Source organism: Heloderma suspectum, chromosome W, assembly GCF_057233095.1.
Source record: "Heloderma suspectum isolate Gila_16-S chromosome W, 16-S_ref, whole genome shotgun sequence".
In the NCBI taxonomy this organism is placed as follows: domain Eukaryota; kingdom Metazoa; phylum Chordata; class Lepidosauria; order Squamata; family Helodermatidae; genus Heloderma; species Heloderma suspectum.
Window position 1 is genome coordinate 28,009,598 of NC_139475.1, and position 23,671 is coordinate 28,033,268.

At 47.4% G+C, this 23,671-nt stretch overlaps 2 long non-coding RNA genes across 2 annotated transcripts; both read left to right on the forward strand.

Annotated features, from left to right (window-relative positions):
• Positions 1-1,029: 1,029 nt before the first annotated feature.
• Positions 1,030-10,831, forward strand: LOC146333943 (uncharacterized). Its single transcript, XR_014786423.1, has 3 exons — positions 1,030-1,243; positions 2,163-2,397; positions 9,560-10,831. It is a non-coding gene; the product is annotated as an uncharacterized LOC146333943 (long non-coding RNA).
• Positions 10,832-14,754: 3,923 nt separating this feature from the next.
• On the forward strand, positions 14,755-17,596 carry LOC146333944 (uncharacterized). Its single transcript, XR_014786393.1, has 4 exons — positions 14,755-15,425; positions 16,491-16,708; positions 16,853-16,972; positions 17,060-17,596. It is a non-coding gene; the product is annotated as an uncharacterized LOC146333944 (long non-coding RNA).
• The last annotated feature ends 6,075 nt before the right edge of the window (positions 17,597-23,671 follow it).

Below are 23,671 nucleotides of genomic sequence, written 5' to 3' on the forward strand. Positions count from 1 at the left end.
AGGCAGTTGGTCCCCGTTTGAAGGGGAACCACGGGAAGACCCTGAAGTTATGGGCTAGGGAGAGGTCCTCCCTCTTTCCCATGGGTCCTCGGGATGCGGCCGTCGTTTGAGCGCCAAACGAGCGGAGCGCCTCCTCTTGGCGCCCTCCATCTGGCACCGCTCCCTGCGTCTGCGCTGAGTGTCCAACAAGCCCCCCTCCCATGCTCTCTCGCTGCCAGGGCCACTATCTATCCCAGAATGCTGGCAGGAAGAGTCTCTGCCAGCTGCTATGCCTGTGAGAGCTGAGCTGGCTCCTCTCCCACAGATTTCTGTTCCTCCTCAGAATCAGAACTGCTCTGGGGCTCTATGGGCTCAGTTTCCACCCTGACACATCCAATCACCGAGAACATATGCCTCCATGGACTGAATCAGAATAGTCATAGATCCGCCGCTCATGGGTGAAGCACAACGCAAAAACAGGGATCCAAGGCAGGGATCCTCTTGATATATGAATTTTTCAGAGCAATTCCCCCAAATTACCATCATATCACAGAGCACATCTGCCTCCAGGAACTGAACCAGAAAAATCACAGATCCACCACTCCTGGGCCCAGCCACAGCACAAACACAGGGAACTGAGGCAGGGATCCTTAGCCACCCTCATGATTTCTACCAGAAAGATACCTCAAAACACCATCATATCATAAAGCACATTTGCCTCCACAGACAGAATCTGAAAAATCACAGATCCGCCACTCGTGAGTATGGGCATGGCACAAAAACATGGATCGGAATTTTAAATGGGATCCACAGTGTTAGATAAAAAGTTCTTGCTTCTGGTTGAAAGAAAGGATGCCAGGCAGGCAGCAGTGGATCCAACACTATTTTATTGTTTGTTTTGCAAAACAGGTGCAGAGCAAAGCAGTCTGGACCCCGAGCTAAGCATACACAAGTCTTTTATACCCCCCTCCTCTATACCATACCCCCCCCCGCCCTATACCATTTTCTGTTAGTGATAAGACATGTCAACTGACTGAGCCATTAGGTGACTCATCAGGGCATGACTTGCAGATGTAGAATATGATTGTGTCAACATGTCTATTTCTGATTATGTTTATGCGACTGTCTCGACAATCTCTCATGACTTCCCTTTCTCTAACAACAGGAAACAGTGATCATAGATCACACGGATGCCCATGTACTGAACCACATTACTGATCCTGTACTTGACTGTTCCACTACAGCACAAAAACATTGATTCAAGGCATGTATCCTCAGAACTGAACCTTAGAAATAATGGATCCTGTAATGACTTTTTTAAAACCCTGGGTTTTTAGGAATGAGTGAGCATGCTAGTGCACACCGCCTGATCTCCTGCTGTGACTGAGAGCAGCTAAATAATCCAGGAATGCTTCGTCCTTGGGTTGTTTGTCGTGATGTGCAAACAAGGAAGTCTGGCTTGTCTCTTCCAGAACAAGCCTGAGAAATAACCCCAAACCAAACCGTGGCTTATTTCTCTGGGTTGACCATGAACAGACAAACCAGAGTTCTTGGTTTCATGTCACAACAAACTAGCAAGGGGCCAGAACATCCCTGGGTTGTTTCGGTGCTCCCACTCACAGCAGAGGTGATCAGGCAATGTTCACCAGCACGCTGCCACACTCACAACCCAGGAGTGTTGTGATATGTTTACCAGGCCTCTTTCTCCAAATCCCTAATCACATCAGCTCTCACCCTTCCATACTCACTGGCCTCTAAAAAGCATGTATCCATTGGAGCGAGGTGTTCCCACAGAACAACAACAACAGGGACATGAGGAATGGATCCTCATGAATCATCTTAATAGTTTTTACATGGAACACCTGAAATCAAATGCTAAGTCACACTTTACACCCTTGTCTATGGAGTGCACCATAAAAATCAGCATGGATCCGGCATGCTGTGCCACACCATGCTGCACAAGCTTGGATCAGAAGCACGGTCTTCATGATTCTTGCACACAAGCCCCACCATGTGATCATAATGATATAAAAACCCATCTCTGGGGCACGAGACCTAATGGCTCCTCGTGGTCTTTGGAGGCATGCCCTCTATCTAATTACAGCTCACATCCACCTGAAGGTAATCCAATACAGGTAGGGAGGCATAGATTGTCTTACATCCTTTCTGTCTGTGTTTGTCAGGTGTCTTTAATTCCGTTGGCCACTCATTGATGGAACTGGATTACTTTCTACAAGAATTGTCATCCACTCCTGCAAGTGCACATTCTCACTAATGCTCATGAGCGCTAATGTACATTATTGAAAGTACGCGTTAGCGCTAATGAGCAGTGAGGCAAATCTCCCCCAAAAGTAAAAGAATGGTCTGGAAGTCCACAGAATCTGCGCAGAAGAAGCCGGTTCACAGCAAAATCCACAGGTCAGATAAACAGAAAACTGAACTCATTTGAATCCATTCCAGATTTTGCCAGCATCCCTAACTAAAAGTATGTCATTTTATTTCTCTGCTCTTTTCCTGCTAAGAAGTGGCAAGTCAGTTAGCAATGCAACATACATTAGCAACACAACATGAGCAATTACAAAATAAAACAATAATATACAAAACAGCACCAATATATTATTGTATAATAATATACAAAACAGCCCCCATGTCTGTAAAGAGAGCAAATATGGAGATTCAGGGGGATAGCACCGCAGTTTCAATTGTCATTAAAAGCCTGGTGAAGAAGGATGCTCTTCACCATTTCTCAGAAGGTGGAATGAGAGGAGGCCAGGCACATCTCCCACGGGAGACGGGTTCAAAGCTTTGTAGCCAACACAGAGAAGGTCCTGTCCTTTGTACCAGTGAAACTAACCTCAGACTGTGGCAGAATGTGAAGCGGAACCCTCTCTCCAGATTTTAAACAGGTGGGCTTGATCGCATGGGGACACATGGTCCTTCAGATAATCTGGGTTGAGGCTGGTAATGCTGCGAGGGGGTGGGTTGCAAGGGGGGGATCAATACTCCCCTACATGTTTTCTGCCCCCCCCCCATTTTTTTTGGCAAACAAGCAGTTTGCAGTTTTGTCTTTAAAAGGCCTGCAAACCAGAAGAACCTCCCGCCCCTACTTCCCCCCCCCCCAACTTTTAGGCTGGCTACAGGCAATGTGATGTGGCTGCACAAAAGGCAAATGCTATTTGGGGCTGCATTCATAGAAGCATAGCTTCCAAATCCCGGGAAGTCCTAGTTCCCCTCTACTCAGCACTGGTTAGGCCTCATCTGGAGTACTGTGTCCAGTTCTGGGCACCGCACTTTAAGGAGGATGCAGACAAGCTGGAGAGGGTTCAGAGGAGGGCAACAAAGATGATCAGGGGACTGGAAACAAAGCCCTATGAAGAGAGACTGAAGGAACTGGGCCTGTTTAGCCTTGAGAAGAGAAGACTGAGGGGAGATAGGATGGCGCTCTTCAAGTGCTTGAAAGGTGGTCCCAGAGAGGAAGGCCAGGATCTCTTCTCCATCATCCCTGTGTGCAGGACACGGAATCATGGGCTCAAGTGACAGGAAGCCAGATTCCGCCTGAACATCAGGAGAAATGTCCTGCCTGTTAGAGCAACACGACACTGGTACCCATGACCTAGGGAGGCGGTGGGCTCTCCCACACTGGAGGCGTTCAAGTCGAGACTGGACAGCCACCTGCCAGGGATGCTCTGACTTGGATTCCTGCACTGAGCAGGGGGTTGGACTCGATGGCCTTGTAGGCCCCTTCCAACCCTACTATTCTGTGATTCTATGATAACCAAAGTTAAAAAAACAAACAGAGCCCTCTCCCAAGTCCCAACCAACCACCTCACGCAATGAACAAACGCCACTTTTCGCCAAACTATATATACTCCCCTCCTCTACCACTGCGTCTGAATGGAGACTGCTGGCTTAGGTTCAGCGAATGGTTCCCATTCACCAAAGCACAATCTCTCCTCCTCCTCCTGCCCCTCTGTGTCATCTTTTAGAATTTGATTCATTTTGGAGACAGCCGTTCTGGCCTGCTCAGAAGGCAATAGAAGAGCTATGAATCTCCAAGGCACCTCATGGAGGAGCCACTTCACTTTGGTGTGCCTGGGTGCTGGTGTGATCCACTTCGTATCACAACGAGGCACCTCTGAATCAGCCTGCTTCGCCTCGTTATTTGGGCTTTGTACCAAAGTGGTGCACAGCCCTACTCAAGAGGAGTTGGCCAAGCCTGAATCTTTAGGCGGCTGCATTCCCTAGGGCTAGGGGACCACTCGGCATCAGCCTCCACATCCAAGAGGGGGCTAAGTGTTCCTTGAGGGAAAATTATGATGGCCCACCTCCCCTGAGAGCCCAGGATCGCCCGATCTGCTTCAAGGTCCCTCGATGGGGGCATCTCTTCTGTGATGTTCAGCTTGGGGGTCTTTGCAAACAATACTGCAGGCACGACTGATCTGCAGTAGATCAGGGGTAGGCAGAACGTAGATCTTCAGATGTTTGGGACTTGTGCTCCCAGAAGCCCCTGCTAGCATGGTCAATGGTCAGGAATGCTGAGAGTTGAAGTCCAAAACATCTGAAGAGTTACTTGCTGCCCTCCCTGTTGTAAAAGACAAGGTTGCTTAGAAACCAGTGGCAGTTTGATGGATGCTGATGTGTCTTATGTGGATGCTACATCCAGGAGCTCCTAGTGAGCCATGGTTTGGGCTCTGTGGTTGCAGTGGTCAAAATAACTGCCGCAGGAAGGGCAGGAAGTGGGGGGGGAGGGAGGAAAAGAGCACCCTGTTCCATCACAGTAAGACGGTGCTGCCCTTGAAACAGCCATCTGCCCAAGTGATCTTTCCAACGCTGACAGAAGCCATGCTTTTGATGAGGAAGTGAGGAGAAAGATGAGGGCCTGGGAAGGGAGGCATCCGTGCAAGGAGGACTGAGAACAAAAAGAATGGAAAAAAATAGAGGAGGGGAGGGAGAGTAGTGGAAAAGGCAATGGAGTGCAGCCAGAGGTCAGTGGTGCAGGACATGTGTTGCATGCAGGAGGCCACAGATCCAAACTACAGTTAAAAGGTTCTCCAGCAGCAGATGTGGGAAAGAGGCTACCTTTGACCCAGGTGCAGGCATATCCAGCCCTCCTGGTTTCCCCAAATGGTGCCACCCCTTTCCCTGACTGCTGACTGTTTGCCAGCTTTTGTGCATCTCCCTGCCCCCAATTTTAAAAGGCATTTGGCCCCACCCCTTTGTGTTTGTCCCCACCCCCTCTGCCTTTGGCCCCGCCCACCACTGGGATGCTGCCCTCAGGAGCATCTCCGAAATGGAATTTGGCCCTCAGGCTGAAAGAGGTTCAACACCCTTCCCTGGAGAGTAACTGCCAGAGTAGAGGGTAGCAGTCTGGATGGAACGGTTGCCTGATTTGGCATTAGGCTACTGCATATGAGATCTGCTTTGGGGAGTGTCTAGATTTAGCTTAGAAAAACGGTGAGTTAAAAGTTTTATCAAGGTGTATATAATTGTCATGGCATGGAGAAAGAGACCATTTTCTTCCCCTCTCATAAGTCCAGAACCCAAAGGCTGCTTCCTGTGTTTAAATGGTAATTGTTACCTGCTCAGTTTTCAAAAGACGGAAGCCCACTAATGCTGCAATCATAAACGTGTGTAGGATGGCACTGCAAATTAGCCGTTTTCAACCTCAATAAGACTCAGCTCTCTCTTTTAAGTTCTTGGAATACTTTTCTTTCTTCTTTCTCCTATTCCCTCTCTGGTTTTCTCTTATCTTGGGCCATCTCCCTGCCTTTGGATTGTTTTCAGCAATTCTGAAGACTTCTCCCCCTTTCTCTGTACCCTCCGCAACTGAACATGCCCTGTCTCCCATTCTCCACAGGGAAGGGTCTTTTCTCAGCGGCCTTGTTTTGGCTACATAGTTATTGGTACTCAGCGCCTGAGTTTGCTTTTAGCAGGAGCAATAATAATATGCCCAATCACCCCATGTGGGAACACTGCTAAATTTGAGCTGAGTTTTGGGTGCCTTGCAGAAGGACACTCCCTCCCCTGACCCCTCACCTATTTCGCAGTTCTCCCCTGTGAAGCCTCGCAGGCAGTTGCAGCTGGAAATGTTTCCGTTGGACTGACAGGCCCCACCATGCAGACACGGGTCGTTATCACAAGGGTCCATATCGACTGCAAGACAGAAAAAGAGGAGAGAGGTGGTAACAGCGATGCCTCATTGCTTCTGTGCTCAGGCAATCCAAATTCTGTGCCCCATATAAATCCTGCACTTCAAGAAGGTTTGCAGAATCATGTTTTGCATAATTGACTCTGATTTTGCTACTCATGGCAAAGTTGAGGTCAAAAGCCCCCCCATATCCCTGAACCATTGGAAAGTTTACTCAGCCACCCCCTCTGGCTTCTGAGTTTTCATCAGGCATCGCTCACATACCTCCATGAGGACTAGGGACTTGTTCTTTTGAAACACAATGAAAGTGGAGACTCTAAATTTTGCGGCCAATGCTTCATTCTGTGCTTCTTTTGTGTTTCTCGCTGTTTCAGGACATGCAGTCATGTTCCCCGTTTTAGTAAATTGGTCATTTTAACAGTGGGGTGTTTTAAATCAGCCACTTGTAATTGCCCATTCTAATGGCACAGTTTGAACCGGTTAATTGCATTTGATTTTTTTATGTCAGCCGCCTTGCGGTGGGATTGAAAGCAGCATAAATCAGGGGGTTTGGAGGCCGATTGATATTCTCCTGGCCCCTGCTTCTCCTTTTGGCTGTCGTACAGCTGAGGCTGGTGGGAGACAAAAGGAGGATTCCTTCGTCATATAATTAGTGATGACTCTCTTTAAAATGGTCCCCGGGGAAACGCACCACACTTTTCTCCCCCAACCCTGCCTGGTAGCACAGCAGAGAGGTACCTTGAACAACCAAAGGATCATTATTGACTGCCTGAAGTGTGGGGGGAAAGCACCTTTACTTTCATAGGAGCACTTAACAGCCGGAGGCCACACTCGCCAACCCCTTCAGCACAGGCAATAACCCACTGAAAACTGTTGCAATAAAGGCAGTCTCACCACACGATCAAGTGGCGTTATGTCAAGCCAGTCGATCAGTCCTTGTAGGTCAATATGCCATGCCCTGATTGGCAGAGGCTCTCCAGGGTTTTGGGTGGAGAGGGGTTTCCCTCACCTCTTGCTACCTGATCCTTTTACCAGGAGATGCCAGGGTTTGGACCTTTTTTACAAAGCAGGTGCTTTATCACTGAGTTCCACAAAAAGATCAAGCAAGATTCTCGCCCTCATGATTCTAAATAAAGGGCAGATTTAAATAGGAAGCAATCTTAGACCAGGTCAGATTGTTTCTCCATCTTCTAGTGCAGGAGTGGGCAACTTGTGGCCCTCCAGATGTTTTGGCCTACACCTCCATCATCCCTCAGTATTGGCTTTGTTGACTAGGGCTGATGGGAGTTGCAGTCCCACATTGTCTGGAGGGCACTAGATTGGGGAAGTCACTCTGACTGGCAGTAGCTCTTCTGGTATCTTTCCCTGCCACCTGGGATTGCTTAACAGGGGATTAACCAAGAATTTGAACCTGGGACCTCCCGATTGCAAAATGTCACACAGAAACCAGACAAGGTTCTGGCAGCTCGAAAATATGCTGAGTCCCGATGCACGCTTAGAGGGGAAGAGAAGGTGAAAACTAAGCCATGGAGACTTATCTCACCCCCACCCCACTACCACCCACCATGTGCCAAGTGGTTTGCAGGGAAGTCACATTTCAAGTGTGACTACCACACACACACACACATCCTCGCGCGCTCCTTGATCTTTCTTAAACCCATCTCGGAGTTGGCAGGTGGCTCACGGGGACCTGTTAGAGAAGATGACTCCCAGCCCATAAACAAAGTCTGCTTAACTGTTCTCCCCCTGCCCTGCTCAATGGCTTTGCCAGAGTGTCGTCTGAGAGGGAATCGCTCAGATATGATCGGCTGGAATTCCTCTTCTGTACATCTCTTAAAGCAGGGGTGTTGAACCTCTTTCAGCCCGAGGGCCAAATTCCATTTCAGAGAAGCCCTCGGGGGCCACATTCCAGTGGTGGGCGGGGCCAAAGGCAAAGGGGCATGGCCAAAATATCTGCATATTTTAGCTTAAAGCCCTTACTGCCAGTAATGAAGTCTCAAGGGACATCAGAGGGCCAGATTGCATTGCCAGGAGGTCTAGATTTGATCAAAGGGCGGTTAGGTCATGCAACAACGAGCAGGCCTTGCTTAGCTTTAAGTGTCACCTGATGAAAGAGGGAATTTTGGGCAAAGCAGTTTTTCCTACTTTTCCTGCCATCCCAAGACAGGACAAGCTATACCAGTTGCTGAAACCATCTCTTCTCCACAGCCACTGAAGTTATGGGAGCCCCCCCCCCCTCCAAGGTGCGATTCTCTTGCTGCTAGAGGAGAGCTCTCTGCTGTTGAATATTAAGCATGTTGCTTTTCCTGCCTCAATGCTTTGGCTTTCCCCTTTTAAAGAAAAAGCCTCTTCTTTCCCCAAACACTTCAAAGGAACCTGGTGTGATTCCCTCCCTACAAAGAGCACCTACATGAGTGATTAGGCTGAGCAACTGCAGATAATAAATACTGAATTGGGAGCTTCCCCAAATTACATGGAAAGCTTTGGGGTGGTGGTAGGGTGGTGGAGAAGAGAGAAATCAAAGTGAAAATTATTATTTTCAATATATAGAGAGGGGGGCAGCGGTGGGGGGGAGAGCATGCTTTTCTACATAAGGCTGTTAGTCCACTGTATTTACTTTGGTTTTGTTGCAGAATTGAGATCCAAGCACTGCAAGAAGAGTGTTTCCTTTGCTCCTTTTCCACTACATAACCTCTAGGTGGCACTGGGGTACAGTGGAGTAGAGCAATCACACAAGTGGAAAAAGTGTTTTCTCTCACCTTCACAAATAATACCACATTTTCCCTCCTCTAAAAAGAGCTTTTCTATACAAGGCATTTATTGTGTGCTAGTCATTCCCTACTCATGCTTGTTGACAGGTTCTTTAGACAATGTTGTGACCCTCCAGTTTCACTTGTTTTTAAACAGCACTTGGGTGAGTTTTTTTAGAGCAGAAAAAATATGGTATTATTCGTAAAAGTGAAGGAAAATGCTTTTTCCACTGGTGTAATTGCACTATTCCAGTAACCACAGCACCACCTAGAGGTTACATAGAAGAAAAGCAAGAAAGGTAATGCTCTTTGTGTAGTGCTCAGATCTCAGTGTGGTGAAACTGAAAGTAGATACAGTGGATTAACAGCCTTGTGTAGAAAGGCTCTGCAAACCTCACGTCGTTCTTTAAACTGAGGGACTGAGGAGTGCACAATAAATGCGTCCTGTAGTAAAGCTTATACAGTCCTTTTACGCAACAAAATGGTGCTTCTTCCTAAGTAAATGTGTTTAGCATCAGGGCAGTAGAAGCAATCTCCATTTTATTCCTGTAGTCATGATGGTGTGTTGATTGAAGGGAGTTTAAAATGCAGAACTGCACATGCTCAGAGTATATCTTTTTTTATATATATAATCAAGGCTGACAAACACTTTTGTTTTGCTTTTGTTGCTCTAACAAATTAGGAAATTCAGAAGTGGCTATAAAGCATGGAATGAAGCTGGAGTGGGGAAAGGAGAAATGTCCATTGTGTACTTCTCAACCGAAGTCATCCATAGGGTTGTCTAAAGCCCACCCAGCCATACAACCATTACTGTCAGTCCTTGCTGGCTGACCACAGTTGGACGGCAAACAGCGGCAATGACTCACTGACTGATAAGCCCAGTCGTAAATCTGTCCAAGGCTCAGAAAGGAGGAGGGTAGAGTGGGGGGCTGACCAATTCAACAAATCCAAGAGAAGTCCGTTGTCCAGTCCCAACTCCAAACCACACAGGGGAACATGAGCAAGGCAGAGGGTCAGGGCCGAGGCTGAGGCCCGGCATGAGAAATGATCCAGACCGCACCTGAGGTCCAGCCCCTGCCTGCCTCCTGCTTTTAAGGGCCGTGACCTATGATGGGTATACAGCACAAATTAGAACGGCTATTTGTAAATACTGCTATCTGTTGGCAGAAATTCCATTTTGTAGATGAAGTCCGAACCAGCCCCAGGTCAGTAGCCGCGGATGTAGACAAAACACACTCGAGTGGTGGGTTAGGAACAGACTTCACTGGGGATGTGACAGGCTTACATCTGGAGGCACGTGGGCTGGGGTCAGCCCCATGGTCAGCAAGCGCTGCAGCAGGAAGGAGGAAGAGGAGCGTAGGGGGAGACCAGGAAAAGGCCATACGATCTCCCAGAGCCCCCTCCCACCTGACTCAGGTACCTGTTAACCCTTGAGTCCAGGTTGAGTGACTCATGGCCCGGGTCCCTCCAACACCCCTTCTCGAGGGCAGTGGGTCACTGCACAGATCCCATGCCTGTCAGGTGGCGCTGGTGCAGTTCCCCCGGCAGAGGCTTTGCCAGCACATCTGCCACCATGCCTACAGCCGGGCAGTACTTCAGTTCGATCGCCTCTTGCTCTACCAAGTCCCTTATCAGGCGATGCCTCGCGTCAATGTGCTTCGTCCGTGGCCTCCGTTTCTCGCTCGATGCCAGCTTCAGGCACCCCGATTGTCCTCGTGTAGCGCTGTGGCTTGCGTGTTCCCCAGTCCCATGTCAGTGAATAACTGTCTGAGCCAAATCGCTTCCTGACAAGCACTGGCTGCTGCCACGTACCTTGCCTCTGTGGAAGACATGGCCACAACTGCCGGCTTCTTGCTGGCCCAACCGTTAGCCCCGCCGTTGTATGTGAACAGGTTTCCTGACGTGGACTTGGGGTTTGACTCGTCGCCCACCCAGTCTGCATCCACAAACCCGATCAGCCCTGCGTGCGTGCGTGCGTGCTGCTGGGCAGTTTGAGCTTTGTGTGTGTGGTGCCTCTCAAGAAGCGCATCACGCGCGTCACTCCACTCCAGGCGCGCTGAGATGGCTGGGCCACTCTCCTGCTCAGGATGCCCACAGCTGCAGCCATGTCTGGTCACCATCGCGATGAACAGCAGCTTGCCAATGGCCCTTCGACACTGGTGATCATCCGGCAGTGGGACGCCGTCGTCTCCCCCCTTCAGGTGATCCGGGTCGTGGGGGTCTGATGCCCACAGAGAAAGCTCAAAAGGAGGGCACGACTCTGCTGCTTGTCTGGATTTCCGGTGTTCACAGGTAGACTAACTCTGTGCACAAAGGCTCCATTTAGTTGTCATGCCTTATAGGCGGATCTGACTTGTAAACAAGTATCTGGTGCCCCAGATCTGACTTTGGATGCTCCAATCAGCTATCATGGCTATTAATGGTGGATAGAGCTATTCTCTTCCATATGTGTTTCCAGTCCTTTTAAATTTAAGGACGTAAATGCTGGATTCAGGCCATGAAGGCCCCATCTGGTCCAGCCCCTTGTTTCTGACAGAGGACACCCAAGGTGGCCCTGTGAAGCTCACAAGCAGGTTGTAACAGAGAAAGCCATCCTTTGTTGTTTTTTCCCTTCTGGCAATTGTGATTGAGAGGTAGACTGCCTCTAAAATATGGAGGTTCTATTAATCTGTTGTGCCTAATATGATTATGGTTATTATTTATTAGAGTTCTTGGATGTCTTTCTCAAAAATGACTCAAAACAAAATTAAACCAGACAAAATTTAAAACAGCTAAAATCAGTGATCCACTAAAATATGCTCCACCCACCCATCCATGAAATGACTAGAACATCAGTGACAAGTGTAGACAATTCAGCTGATGCATTAAGGAGTCCATCAAATGCCTGGGAATAGAGGAAAGTCTTAACCTGGCACAGAAAAGAGGACAATGTTGGTGCTAGGCAGATCTTGCTGGGAAAAGAATTCTATGATCTGGGGGCTGCCACTGAAAGGCCTCTTCTGCCTTACTGCCATCCTCTGAACCTCCCTTGGAGAAGGGTCTCAGTTGTTGATCATAGGGAATGGGTAGGGTCATTGGCCCTCAATAAATTCTTCCCTCCAGCTAGTAAAAGGCAGAGGAAAGAAATGGTTGTTCAGCTATTAAATAAGGATGGCAAAACGATAACAGATGACAAAGAAAAGGCAGAGGTGCTCAATTCCTACTTTGGCTCAGTCTTCTCCCAAAAGAGGGTCTATGTCCCCCCTGGCAAAGGCGAAGTATAGGCTGAAGGGGCAGGATTGCAGCTTGAGATCGATAGGCATGTGGTCAAGGAACACCTAATGACTTTGAATGAGTTCAAATCTCCAGGGCCAGATGAGCTGCACCCTAGAGTAATAAAGGAACTGGCAGAAGAACTCTCAGAACCGCTGTCTATTCTCTTTGAGAAATCATGGAGGATGGGGGAAGTGCCAGAGGAGTGGAGGAGGGCTAATGTGGTCCCTATCTTCAAAAAGGGCAAAAAGGAGGAACCTGGGAACTACGGACCAGTCAGTCTGACATCAATCCCTGGGAAAATTCTGGAGCAGATGATAAAGCAATCCATCTGGAAGCACCTTGAAAACAATGCCGTGATTCCTCGAGGCCAACATGGATTTGTCAAGAACAAGTCCTGCCAGACGAATCTGATCTCATTTTTTGATCAAGTAACCTCCCTTGCAGACCGTGGGAATGCTGTAGACATAATATACCTCGACTTCAGCAAAGCTTTCGACAAAGTGCCCCATGATATCCTGATGAGCAAACGAGCTCCAAGTGGGCTAGATGGAACAATGATCCGGTGGATCCACAGTTGGCTACAGAACCAGACTCAAAGGGTGCTTATCAATGGGACCTTCTCAAACTGGGGAGAGGTAAAGAGTGGGGTACCGCAGGGCTCAGTCCTGGGCCCTGTGCTCTTCAACATTTGTATTAATGACTGGGAGGAGGAGGTGCAGGGAATGCTGATCAAAGTTGCAGATGACACCAAATGGGGCGGGATAGCTAATACTTTGGAAGACAGAAACAGAATTCAAAGTGATCTGGATAGACTGGAGCGCTGGGCAGAAAACAACAGAATGACCTTGAATAGGGATAAATGCCAAGATCTGTACCTAGGAAAAAGAAACCAAATGCACAGTTACAAGATGGGGGATACGTGGCCCAACAACACTGCAAGTGAGAAAGATCTTGGAATTGTTGTCGATCACAAGCTGAATATGAGCCAACAATGTGATGCGGCTGCAAAAAAGGCAAATGCTATTTTGGGCTGCATAGCTTTCAAATCCCGGGAAGTACTAGTTCCCCTCTACTCAGCACTGGTTAGGCCTCATCTGGAGTACTGTGTCCAGTTCTGGGCACCACACGTTAAGAAGGATGCAGACAAACTGAAGAGGGTTCAGAGGAGGGCAACAAAGATGATCAGGGGACTGGAAACAAAGCCCAATGAAGAGAGACTGAAAGAACTGGGCCTGTTTAGCCTTGAGAAGAGAAGACTGAAGGGAGATATGATAGCACTCTTCAAGTACTTGAAAGGTGGTCACAGAGAAGAAGGCCAGGATCTCTTCTCCATCATCCCAGAGTGCAGGACACGGAATAATGAGCTCAAGTTACAGGAAGCCGGATTCCGGCTGAACATCAGGAAAAACCTCCTGACTGATAGAGCAATACGACCATGGAACCAATTACCTGGGGAGCCGGTGGGCTCTCCCACACTGGAGGCATTCAAGAGGAGGCTGGACAGCCATCTGTCAGGGATGCTCTGACTTGGATTCCTGCATTGAGCGGGGGGTTGGACTCGATGGCCTTGTGGACCCCTTCCAACCCTACTATTCTATGATTCTATAAACAAATCTTTTCAAACATCTGAAGGGTTGCCCATGCAGAAGATGGGGCAGATTTGTTCACTCTTGCTTGAGATGGATAAAACACTGCAACGAGATGGATGTGATCGAGATGCATGATTGCGTCAAGGTTCCTTTTGTGCAGCTCTCCTGCGCATTAGTCAGCCCCAAAAGAATCTTGATACGATCATGCATACGATTGCATCAAGACCAATAAAACACTGCAACAAAACAGTGTCTGCATTAGTAACGCAGGGGAGGGGAGAAAGACACAAATAGAACAGCAAGCTGTGCATAGACACTGCACTCTGTACCAAATATTAAAAAATGTTTAAAAACCAGCCAAATGGAAGATGTCTAATGCATCAGGCCCAGTTTAGAAAACCAAAACCAGAGCATTCCCCCCTCCAAAATCCAAGGAGACATTCAGAGAAAGAGAATTTCAGAAGCATCCTGAGGGCCTTCTCTCCTCACACACTGACAACCATATTGTTGCCATTATAATAAGGGCTAGAAGTGTAATTCTTTATTTTATCTATAGGGAAACTGTCAGGATTCTGTGGCCAACACTACATTCGGTGCTTCTCTAGTGAAGGAAATGTGGTGTACACACTGTCCAGGTTTTGGATGCTGGATCCATACAGAATCATAGAATCATAGACTAGTAGGGTTGGAAGGGGCCTACAAGGCCATCGAGTCCAACCCCCTGCTCAATGCAGGAATCCAGGTCAGAGCATCCCTGACAAGTGGCTGTCCAGCCTCGTCTTGAAGGCCTCCAGTGTGGGAGAGCCCACCACCTCCCCAGGTCATAGGCTCCATTGTCGTATTGTTCTGACAGTCAGGAAGCTTTTCCTGATGTTCAGCTGGAATCTGGCTTCCTGTAACTTGAGCCCATTATTCCGTGTCCTGCACTTTGGGATGACCAAGAAGAGATCCTGGCCTTCCTCTCTGGGACAACCTTTCAAGTACTTGAAGAGTGCTATCATATCTCCCCTCAGTCTTCTCTTCTCAAGGCTAAACATGCCCAGTTCTTTCAGTCTCTCCTCATAGTGATGACATTAGCTGAGCCGGGAATTAATACATCAACTGAGTTGGTCAGCAAGGATTGCTTTGCTAGCATATTCTTAGACATTTGGTCAGCAAGAATCGCTTTTGTTTATCCTAGCATATTCTTAGACCCTTGGTCAACAAAGAACTGCTTTTACTTATTCTAGTACATTCTTAAACTTGGTTGCTAAGGGGAAGGGGCAAAGTTTTGAGTGAGTCACCTATTGCCTTATTTGTACATAAGAGAAGCAATATACCATGAAGTGCATTAGCCAATTTGAGGAAGGGGCTTTGTCTGTATAGCCTATAAGTGCATTGCCTCGGGTGTTGCCCGGGGCCAGCTTTGTTTCCAGCATTAGCCGCTTGCTGGACTGTTTGCGAACAAAAAAAATGTGTTGGACCAAGCCTGAGCGTGACTCGTTTTCTTGGGGAAATTGACTGCCTCCAAGGGAAGCTGAACTGCCCCTTGTGAAACAAATTACTGGCGATCTGGACAGGAGAACCCTTGGACCACTCTGGGGTCAGACAACAGACCAGCGAGGCATTCGTCAGGACTGTGAGTTGGGACACCCGGGAGGTTAAAGGCTCTCTCCTGACACCGGTGACGGTCTTCTGAAAGGTGCTCAAGGAGCCGTGGAAGGAGTGAGTATACTGTATTGAAACTAGAATCACTGTTGGGTGGGAATAGGCGTGCCTCCAGTCAAGATGCCCCAGGACCAACGCGAGGGGAAACCCTGTCACCGTCAATCTCTGGAACGCAAGTGGGCCAGAGATCACACGTCTCCCTGTTAGTATCCCGGCACATAGGTCTGGGTGGTGATTCATCATGGGTTCGGGTAGCTCCCGAGTAGAAAACTCACCGACTCGGTTAGGATGTATGTTAAGGAATTTTAGTATATTTAAGGGTGATTATGGAGTGAGAATGATGAAGGAGAAACTGATAACTTGTTGTCAACTTGAATGGCCTACTTTTGGTGTAGAGTGGCCAGACGTAGGATCATTTGATCCTGCCCTGGTTGCCTCTGTTCACAACTTTGTAACAAGGGATGGTCATTGGGATCAGTTTCCATAAATAGATTGTTGGTTAGGGGCAGTGCAGAGTCCGCCAAAACCTTGGGTCCTGCACTGCAACAAGGGAATGTGTGTAAAGAAACTTATGATACAAAGGAGACCCAAAGGCAGTAAGTATGTATATGTATGTGTATGTATGTATAAGTATGTATACATACACACACACACACACACACACACACACAAGTAGTAAAGGAGGGGGGTTCGCATCAAACTCTAAACCACGCCCCATTTTCGAAGGTGACAGTTGCGCCGCCCCCCGTTGAGAGGGGAAGTCCCACCCTAGCTGGAAGCCCCACGTATGCAATCAGCTGACCCGGTCATATGACCTTCAGGGTCACCTGACGGGGGTCATGTGACCCCTCTACGAACTCATCACGCCACTGCGGACCAATAGAAAGATGTTTTAGAGCCCTAGCAGGTACGGACGCAGAGATGGCCCGCGGGGCCTTTTCCAAGCTGCACCCGGATTGGTCCTGCGGGTTCATGTGACCCCCTCTACGAACTTGCCACGCCACTGCAGCCCAATAGGCAGAGGTCTTAGAGCCTAGCCCTGTAAGGTCACGCCCCACAACCCCACTGACCAATAGGGGCAGCCTTGCCCCCAGAAAAACAGCCTTTTTTTTTCTTGCCCAGACACGTTTTCTGCACAGAGAACATGGCGCGGCCAAGCACCCCTCTGGGGCCATCAGCTACTCCTCCTGCAGAACGTGACCCCCCAAAACAGTATATCAGTACCAGTTCTGATGACTGCTTTTCCACCACCTAAACTTCTACGCGAGGAGGAGGCCGAGGTTTCCCAAATGTGGCAGAAGATGTTGGAGGCCATTTCACTACAGAACCTTGTAGCACAGGTAAGATTTCAATGTTTCTATCTATGTGGATGGATGGATGGATGGATGGATGGATGGAGGGGGGATATTTTGTGGTGGTTTCCGAAGTTTGCAAAAGGGTTGCAGGCAGGATACAGCTTCATAATAGATGGTTCCATTTTCCAGGACCCCTGTGTGAATAATGTTGGTGCAGAAGGCCCTGGAAAAACTGTTGAAATTAAAGCAGAGGTGCCATCGCCGGTGGCATTATGGAAGATGGCTTCAATAGGAAACTTTCAAATGCAGGTAGGTGTGATTATTTGTAGCATCGATATTAAAGACATGCTGTGTGTGTTTAGGAGACACCAAAGTATTTTCTTAATTTCTTTTTAGGGTTGTGCTGATCTGGCAACGGAGCAGCCAGGCCATGTCATCCTGAAAAGTATTCTAGGCCTGGAAGCGGATGAAACAAGCTTCAGCTCACCCGGAAAGCGCCGCAGAGCAATGCAATGCATTGCCAGAACCACTGTTTTTGGCATTCTGAAGTGCCGCTTAATTGAATATCTACATGATACATGTATTGGGTGTATAATCCAGGCGCCAGGACAATCCTCACATGAATGCTTATCTTGGCCAAAGAGTGTCATCTCTGGAAAGCTGAGAATTGTATGTGGGAAAATAGGTTTTAAAAGTATACTGTATATTATTACTCTAATTGGATACAGTCTGAACTGTCTGGTTTTAACACAAGAGTCTGTTGATAAAGTATAAATCTCGCTGACTAAAATTGGTCGTTCACACAAGGCCCTGAAACTACTGGATAAAACCCTGAAAAATACCGATCATGTACTTTTAAATCATGTAATGAAAGTGATTAGAAACAGGTCCTATAAGTATTTTCTTACCTCTGTAAAGCAAAACTCTGAATAAAATGGCTCATTTGAAAACTGCTGCATTTTTGTTTCGTTTTGTCAGAAACGTTTTTGAAAGAATAATTAAACATAGAAATCACAGGGGCTGCAAGTTAAACCTTCAAGGGTCTTTAAAAAGTAAAACATTCCTTAAGCGCCACTTAGATTTTCTAAAAAACCCTAGCTAGGGACCCCCAAAAAACTATGCGCACCCCTGTAAAGTGACTTTTGAGATGAAGAAGACACAGATCAAGCAAAGGAGTCCACAGAATATCAGGATCCAACCACAAAGTTCCCCTCTGTTGTTAGAAAGTTTTATGTTCTTTCTGCAGAGCACTGGTGTCTTATGTTTAAAACCTACTATACGCTTACCTGCAATCTACCCCATCACCCTAGGCACATTTAAAAATACTGCTAGGGTTCCCAAAAAACTATGCTCACCACTGTAAATGACTTTGTAGCATTAATTCCCATTTTTGAGACTGGTCCTGAAACCCCATTACGTGCTTTGAGTAGGGCGTTGCTAAATTTTAGGAATCAACTTTTTATCACTAGCTTCCATTACAGGTCAGAGAGGTGGTCCTGAAAAGGCTCATGCTGCATGTCTCCAGATGGGGGTAGATTACATGGGCCCTGAAACCGCATTACATGTTTTTTGAGTAGGGCGTTTCTAGATTTCAGTGTTGGGAAAACAACCGTTGTTGGGAAAACAACTAAATAATCTTATTTTGATTTGATAAACCTAATCATTACACATTTATATGTAGGGGAAAACTATTCCATCATCATTATTATTATTATTATTTTATTTTTGTCAGAATCGTTTTTGAAAGAATCAACTTCTATCACTAGTTTCCATTACAGGTCAGAGGGTGTGGGCCCCGAAATGTCTCATGCCGCATGTCTCCAGATGGGGGTTTGAGATTACAGGGGACCTGAAACCCCATTACGTGTTTTGACTTTGTTGTTGTTCAGTCGTTCAGTCGTGTCCGACTCTTCATGACCCCATGGACCACAGCACGCCAGGCCTTCCTGTCCTGCGCTCTCTCCCGGAGCGTGCTCAAGTTCATATTCATTGCATCCGTGATGCTATCCAGCCATCTCATCCTCTGCCGTCCCCTTCTCCTTTTGCCTTCAGTCTTTCCCAGCATCAGGGTCTTTTCCAGAGAGTTTTCTCTTCGCATTAGGTGGCCAAAATATTTGAGCTTCAGCTTCAGTATCTGTCCTTCCAATGAGCACTCAGGGTTGATTTCCTTTAGGATGGACTGATTTGACCTCCTTGCAGTCCAGCGGACTCGTAAGAGTCTTCTCCAGCACCACAGTTCGAAAGCATCAATTCTTCGGCGCTCAGCCTTCCGTAGAGTCCAGCTCTCACAGCCATACGTTGCTCCTGGGGAAACCATAGCTTTGATTAGACGGACCTTTGTCGGCAAGGTGATGTGTCTGCTTCTTACTATGCTGTCTAGGTTTGCCATAGCTTTCCTCCCAAGGAGCAAGCGTCTTTTAATTTCATGGCTCCAGTCACCGTCTGCGGTGATCTTGGAGCCCAAGAAAGTAAAATCTGTCACTGCTTCCATTTCTTCCCCTTCTATATGCCAGGAAGTGATGGGGCCGGATGCCATGATCTTCGTTGTTTTAATGTTGAGTTTCAAACCAGCTTTTGCACTCTCCTCTTTCACCCTCAACAAGAGGCTCTTTAGATCCTTTTCGCTTTCTGCCATTAGGGTGGTATCGTCTGCGTATCTGAGGTTGTTGATAATTCCCCCGGCAACCTTAATTCCGACCTGTCATTCATCCAACCCGGCGTTTCTCATGACGTACTCTGCATATAAGTTAAATAAGCAGGGTGACAATATGCAGCCTTGTCGTACTCCTTTCCCAATTTTGAACCACTCGGTTGTTCCATGTGTGGTTCTTACTGTTGCTTCTTGACCCTCGTACAGGTTTCTCAGGAGACAGGTAAGGTGGTCTGGTACTCCCATCACTTTAAGAATTTGCCAGAGTTTGTTGTGATCCACACAATCAAAGGCTTTAGCGTAGTAAATGAAGCAGAAATAGACATTTTTCTGGAATTCTCTTGCTTTCTCCATGATCCAGCAAAAGTTGGCGATTTGATCTCTAGTTCCTCTGCCTCTTCGAAACCCAGCTTGTACTTCCGGTAGTTCTCGGTTCGCATACTGCTGAAGCCTATTGGAATTGGAATGTAAACTGACCTTTTCCAGTCTTGCGGCCATTGTTGAGTGTTCCAAATTTGTTGGCATATTGAATGCAGCACTTTAACAGCATCATCTTTTAGGATTTTAAATATCTCAGCTGGAATACTGTCATCTCCGCTAGCTTTGTTGTTACTAATGCTTCCTAAGGCCCACTTGACTTCACTCTCTAGGATGTCTGGCTCAAGTTCAGTGACCGCACTATCATGGCTATCAGGGACATTCAGATCTTTCCTGTATAGTTCTTCTGTGTATTCTTTCCACCTCTTCTTAATCTCATCTGCTTCTCTTAGGTCCCTGCCTTCTTTGTCCTTTATCATGCCCGTCTTTGCACAAAATGTTCCCTTGAGATCTCTGATTTTCTTGAAGAGATCTCTAGTCTTTCCCATTCTGTTGTTTTCCTCGATTTCTTTGCATTGTTCATTTAAGAAGGCCTTCTTGTCTCTCCTTGCTATTCTCTGGAACTCTGCATTCAGTTGGATATATCTTCCCCTTTCTCCCTTGCTTTTCGCTTCCCTTCTTTCCTCAGCTACTTGTAAAGCCTCATCAGACAGCCACTTGGCTTTCTTGCACTTCTTTTTCTTTGGGATGGATTTCGTTGCTGCCTCCTGAACAATGTTACGGACCTCTTTTCATAGTTCCTCAGGCACTCTGTCTATCAGGTCTAATCCCTGAAATCTATTCCTCACCTCCACTGTATATTCATAAGGGACATGATTTGGGTCATACCTGAATGGTTTAGTGGTTTTCGCTACGTTCTTCAATTTCAGCCGAAATTTTGCAACAAGAAGCTCATGATCTGAGCCACAGTCAGCTCCAGGTCTTGTTTTTACTGACTGTATAGAGCTTCTCCATCTTTGGCTGCAAAGGACATAATCAATCTGATTTCGATATTGACCATCTGGTGATGTCCATGTGTAGAGTCGTCTCTTGTGCTGTTGGAAAAGAGTGTTTGCTATGATCCGCATGTTCTCTTGGCAAAACTTGATTAGCCTTTGTCCTGCTTCATTTTGTACACCAAGGCCATGCTTGCCTGTTATCCCGGTGATTTCTTGACTTCCTACTTTAGCATTCCAATCCCCTATGATGAAGAGGACATCTTTTGTTGGTGTTAGTTCCAGAAGGTGTTGTAGGTCTTCATAGAACCGATCAACCTCAGCTTCTTCGGCCTCAGTGCTTGGGGCACAGACCTGAATTACTGTGATTTTGAATGGTTTGCCTTGGATTCGTACTGAGATCATTCTATTGTTTTTGAGATTGTACCCCAGTACTGCTTTTCCCACCCTTTTGTTGACTATGAGTGCTACTCCATTTCTTCTACGGGATTCTTGCCCACAGTGGTAGATATGATGGTCACCTGAATTAAATTCGCCCATGCCTGTCCATTTTAGTTCGCTGATTCCCAAGATGTCCATGTTCAATCTTGCCATCTCATGTTTGACCACCTCCAGCTTACCTTGATTCATTGATCTGACATTCCAGGTTCCTAAACAATATTGTTCTTTACAGCATCGGATTTTCTTTTCACCACCAGACACATCCACAGCTGAGTGTCCTTTTGGCTTTGGCCCAGCCGCTTCACGCTTTCTGGCGCTACAAACAGGAGTTGGCCAGGGGAATTTGGCAGAGGGGGGTCAAGGGGGAGGCCCCTAACACTTTCACACCAGTGGGACTCTGCTTTTAACCTCTACTGAGTAGAGGAGCAGGCACAGGCTAGTCTAGAACAATCACAAAGCTAGACACAAAAAGGGAAAAGAGGCTATGGAAGGACAGGACTCTCCAGTGGTGGTGACCTGCAAGGCCTGTGCCATGTTTGTTTTCTTGCCTGAGAACAACATGGCCTACACCTGCAACAAGGGCAAGTTGATCACGCTGCTGGAAGAGAAAGGAAGGGGACTGGAGCGGCGACTGTCGACCCTCCGGGGAATAAGAGAACACGAAGAGTTCTTGGACAGAATGGGGGAACTACAGCAGCAAAGGGAAGACCAGAAGCTTGAAGAGCAACAGCAAGATGAGGCAGAAGTGGGAAATGCTGAGGCGAGGAAAAATGCAGTAGAGGATACTCCTTGGAAAAGGGTGACAGTTAGGAGAAGAGGAACTAGATGCCACTTGGCACCAGTGGAAGCAGTGGAGCTGTGGAACCAATTCCAGGTACTTGCGGTTGAGACTGGAGGACAGCCTGCAGAGGAAGAACCACAGGGGAACCTGCATGAGAGCGAGCAAGAGGCTGAAGGTCAGTCAAGCAGAGTCGATGAAACCCAGGCCTACAACAACAAGAAGAGAAGAGTGGTCGTAGTGGGAGACTCCTTGCTGCGTGGGATCGAGACCCAAGTATGTCGCGAAGACCCGTGGACTCGCCAGGTATGTTGTCTCCCGGTAGGACAGATTAGAGGCGTGACTGAAAGGTTGCCTGCACTCATAAAGCCCACTGACAGGTATCCCTTTCTTCTCATCCATGTGGGAACAAATGATACTGCCAAGCGGAGCTACGAAGAAATCACGTCAGACTTTGAAGCTTTGGGAAGGAAACTCAAGAACTTTGGGGCCCAGATAGTTTTCTCATCCATCCTTCCAGTAGTTAGAAGAGGGATAGAAAGGGAACGCAAAATGCTCCGGGTGAATGACTGGTTACAAAGGTGGTGCCGACGAGAGAGATTTGGATTCTGGGACCACGGGCTATACTTCCTGGAAGATGGGCTGTTGGCAAGGGATGGGTTGCACCTCACAAAGGCTGGGAAGAATGTGTTTGGCCACAGCATGAAGAACTTCATCAGGAGGGCTTTAAACTGAATCCTACGGGGAAGGGAGATGCAATGTTGGGGGGTAACAATGGATGTAGGCGCATGCACTGCAACGGAGAGAACAGCTCTGAGAGCGCCCAATAATAGTCTTCAGACACATGTAGGAAGAAAGCCAGACCATGAAGCACATGGTCTTCGATGTCTATATACTAATGCCCAGAGTATGGGAAACAAACAGAACGAACTTGACCTCTTAATACAGGAGGGAAATTATGACCTGATAGGTGTAACTGAGACTTGGTGGGATGACTCTCATGACTGGAATACAGCAATTGAAGGATATAACTTGTTCAAAAAAAACAGGAGGAACAGAAAGGGGGGTGGGGTTGCACTGCATGTGAAAAATACATATCTCTGCACAGAAATACAGGAGGAGGAGCTTGGTAGCCCCATCGAGAGCATCTGGGTTGAAATAAATGGAGCAAAGAATAAAAGGAGCCTGGTGGTCAGAGCCACCCAATCAAGGAGAAGACAAGGATGAAATGTTTGAAAAGCAAATTGCCAATGTTTCAAGAGAGCATGATGTAGTAGTAATGGGGGACTTCAATTTCCCCGATAGTTGTTGGGAGACAAATTCTGCAAAACATGGCCCCTCCAGGAAATTCCTGACTTGTGTGGCGGATAACTTCCTCCTACAGAAAGGGAGGTGCGGTGGCCCTGTATGTGAAAAATACTTATATCTGCACAAAAATACAGGAGGAGGAGCTTGGTAGCCCCATCGAGAGCATCTGGGTTACAATAAATGCAGCAAAGAATAAAAGGAACCTGGTGGTCGGAGTCTACTGCCGGCCACCCAACCAAGGAGAAGACGAGGATGAAACTTTTGAAAAGCAAATTGCCAAGGTTTCAAGGAAGCATGATGTAGTAGTAATGGGGGACTTCACGTTCCCCGATATTTGCTGGGAGACAAATTCTGCAAAACATGGCCCCTCCAGGAAATTCCTGACTTGTGTGGCGGATAACTTCCTCCTACAGAAAGTAGAGGAAGGAACTAGAGGATCGGCTATCCCTGACTTGATCCTAACCAACAGAGATGACTTAATGGATAAAGTAGCAGTTACAGGAACTCTGGGGGAAAGC